This window comes from Amaranthus tricolor, chromosome 7 (assembly GCF_026212465.1).
Source record: "Amaranthus tricolor cultivar Red isolate AtriRed21 chromosome 7, ASM2621246v1, whole genome shotgun sequence".
In the NCBI taxonomy this organism is placed as follows: Eukaryota; Viridiplantae; Streptophyta; class Magnoliopsida; order Caryophyllales; family Amaranthaceae; genus Amaranthus; species Amaranthus tricolor.
In genome coordinates, this window is record NC_080053.1 from 18,709,698 (window position 1) to 18,713,575 (window position 3,878).

At 32.7% G+C, this 3,878-nt stretch overlaps 1 non-coding gene across 1 annotated transcript; it reads right to left on the minus strand.

Moving 5' to 3' along the window:
- Positions 1–2,761: 2,761 nt before the first annotated feature.
- Positions 2,762–2,877, minus strand: LOC130819593 (U5 spliceosomal RNA). The gene has a single exon (XR_009044633.1). It is a non-coding gene; the product is annotated as a U5 spliceosomal RNA (small nuclear RNA).
- Positions 2,878–3,878: the final 1,001 nt, after the last annotated feature.

Below are 3,878 nucleotides of genomic sequence, written 5' to 3' on the forward strand. Positions count from 1 at the left end.
TTTTGGTTAGCAATGTAAAATACAAATGATTATGGGGAGTACGTGATTTTTATGAGGCTAATTGATTATCCCCGGTGCCGCTACTGATTATTTTTTGGTCTTAGGCGAAACATAAAAAAGGGTTTTTATATATAAGTAAAATTTTGATTCTTTTTTCTCTAACTATGCATCATATAATTTCTTTTTTTTCATCACATTAATATCAATAAATATGCAAATTTAAGTTCATATAATGATAAGGTACTTATGCACAAACTAAATTTGATTAATAAGAATTAACTCAATTTAGACTCTTTATAAGTTAGGCCTTAGGTAGTTCCACCTCAAAACTATCCTGAGGAACGGTCCTGATTATGCCTCTATTTTGTACTTTACAAGCTAAAACAAAGAAAATGTTTATCACCAATTGAATAAAATTTGTGTTCGTAATAGCTCTCATTTGTTCTTTCTCCAAGATTTGAGATAAGTACCTTATTTATGTTCTCTTTATGTTTTGTATTTTTCAATTGTGAATAAACAATTTTCTTTGTTTTGATTAGAGCTGTTCAAAACAAACCCGACATGAAAATCCGACCCGGAATCGAAAATTATCCGACCCAAAAAAATGTAAGTTTTTTAGGTTTACCGAACCGCAATTACCCGAACCGATACTTCACTCGAACCGTTTGATAACCGAAAAGGGCAAAATCGAACTCGAACTGCAACCGAATTTTATAACCGTCATATAAACCTTAACCGATGTTACCCGAACTGAACAGTGATCGACCCGAGTCAAATCCGACCCGAATTATGCACGTAACCGAATGTAACCTGCCTAAAACCGATTAAGATCGAACTGTTTTTAACCCGAACTGATACAAACCCGAACCGATTGTAAATCGAACTGTTATAAATCCGAATCAAATTTTCACCTAATTTTAGCAAATTAAGTCCAATTTCAGTTTTCTAATAATACGGAAAAAGGAAAAACACAAGTTCTAGACAGAAGAGATTGCATACAGAATATATATATATATATATATATATATATATATATATATATATATATATATATATATATATATATATATATATATATATATATATATATATATATATATATATAAACTAACTGAAATAAATTGATCTGCCTATTAGGAGTGGCAAAAGCTGACCCGACCTGCTAACCTGATCTGAAACCGACTCGAAATTAGCGGGTTTGGGTTTAGATTTTTGACCCAATTAATTAAATGGGTCAACCCGACCTGATCTGTTTATTAAATGGGTTAAGTTCAGGTTGAATATTTAAACCCGAAAAAAAACCTGTTTAACCCATTTATTAAATTTAAGACGGATCAATATTTGCCAAATACTTCGTAAAACTAAGATAATACCAATTACCATGTATTAAGGGATTTGTCAGCTGAGGATGACTTTCAATAAGAAAGGAAGTTGTCCACATCGGCTAAGGGATTTGTCAGCTGAAGATGACTTTCAATAACAAAAGAAGTTGTCCCACATCGGCTATGAAAGAAACTAATAAAAGAAAATTTTCTTTAAATCACTTCCACAGATCTCATACCAACTTACGCAGCCACGCCGTGAGCACAAAGTGAACATATTGAAAGATAAAATAATGCGAAAATTAGAGTTGGAATACTGTTTGTGTTGATTTCAGTAATTACATATGCTCCCTATAAATACACAATTAGGATGGCTAATAAAGGAAACGAGAATTATTATAATCAATTATAATCAACCAAATATATGCTGAATATATGACTTTCCTACACTCCCCCTCAAGTTAGGTCTTCGGGTCACCAATACCTAACTTGCATAAAGTTTGTTCAGATGCTTCTGATGTAACTGCTTTTGTAAGGATATCAGCTAGTTGATCTTTTGATCTGACAAAAGGAAGGCTTATTATGATCTTCTTTTCAAGTTTCCCCTTTATGAAGTGTCTATCAATCTCAACATGCTTAGTGCGATCATGTTGCATTGGGTTCTCGGATATGCTGATAGCTGCTTTATTATCACAAAATAATCTACATACCTTCTTTTATGGAAAGACTAATTCGCTCAAAAGCTTCTTTAACCATATAACTTTTGTTATTCCCTTGGCAATACCCCGAAATTCTGCTTCAGCACTCGAAAAATCAACAATTTTCTATTTCTTACTCTTCCATGTCACGAGATTTCCTCCAACTAAAGTAAAGTACCCAGAAGTGGGCTTTCTATCATCTCGATCACCTGCCCAATCTACATCTGTGTAGGGTAAGACATCCAAGTGATCATACTCTGAAACAAGATGCCTCTACCACAGGTACCTTTAATATACCTCAGGATTCTCATAACTGTTGTCATGTGATGTATCTGTGGTCGATTACTAATTGGTTCGGTTTTTTCGGGTACAGATCGGGTTGGAACTTTATTTTTCGAGTAGTTATCGAATAACTATTGATCGGGTCAATATCGAAATAAGTTAATAGTCAGGTTTCTAATTGATGTATGCTCATTTACTTACAAAAAATAATTACCGATTGTTTTATCAGATATAGCAGATAGGGGTGTCAAACAGGACGGGTTGAGTCATTTTCAGGTTCGGATTATATATAAATGAGTCCATAAACCCGTAACCTGAACCTGACCCATTTAATTAATGGGTCAAAAATCGAAACCCCGACCTGATCTGTAGCAAATCGGATCAACCTGCAAATGACCCATTTAACCTACTTTTTTTTTAGGTCATTAAATTCATATATTTCAGGTCATTTGACCCATTTAACCTTAATTAAAGGCTTCCTCCAAAAATAAACGTATGCCACTTAATGCAGCGAGCACACGGTATTCTTTAGTAAAAGGCGAAAGAATAGTTCACTTTGTGCTCACGACGTGGCTGCGTAAGTTGGTATGAGATCTGTGGAAGTGATTTAAAGAAAATTTTCTTTTATTAGTTTCTTTCATAGCCGATGTGGGACAACTTCTTTTATTATTGAAAGTCATCTTCAGCTGACAAATCCCTTAGCCGATGTGGACAACTTCCTTTCTTATTGAAAGTCATCCTCAGCTGACAAATCCCTTAATACATGGTAATTGGTATTATCTTAGTTTTACGAAGTATTTGGCAAATATTGATCCGTCTTAAATTTAATAAATGGGTTAAACAGGTTTTTTTTCGGGTTTAAATATTCAACCTGAACTTAACCCATTTAATAAACAGATCAGGTCGGGTTGACCCATTTAATTAATTGGGTCAAAAATCTAAACCCAAACCCGCTAATTTCGAGTCGGTTTCAGATCAGGTTAGCAGGTCGGGTCAGCTTTTGCCACTCCTAATAGGCAGATCAATTTATTTCAGTTAGTTTATATATATATATATATATATATATATATATATATATATATATATATATATATATATATATATATATATATATATATATATATATATATATATATATATATATATATATATATATATATATATATATATATATATATATATATATATATATATATATATATATATATATATATATATATATATATATTCTGTATGCAATCTCTTCTGTCTAGAACTTGTGTTTTTCCTTTTTCCGTATTATTAGAAAACTGAAATTGGACTTAATTTGCTAAAATTAGGTGAAAATTTGATTCGGATTTATAACAGTTCGATTTACAATCGGTTCGGGTTTGTATCAGTTCGGGTTAAAAACAGTTCGATCTTAATCGGTTTTAGGCAGGTTACATTCGGTTACGTGCATAATTCGGGTCGGATTTGACTCGGGTCGATCACTGTTCAGTTCGGGTAACATCGGTTAAGGTTTATATGACGGTTATAAAATTCGGTTGCAGTTCGAGTTCGATTTTGCCCTTTTCGGTTATCAAACGGTTCGAGT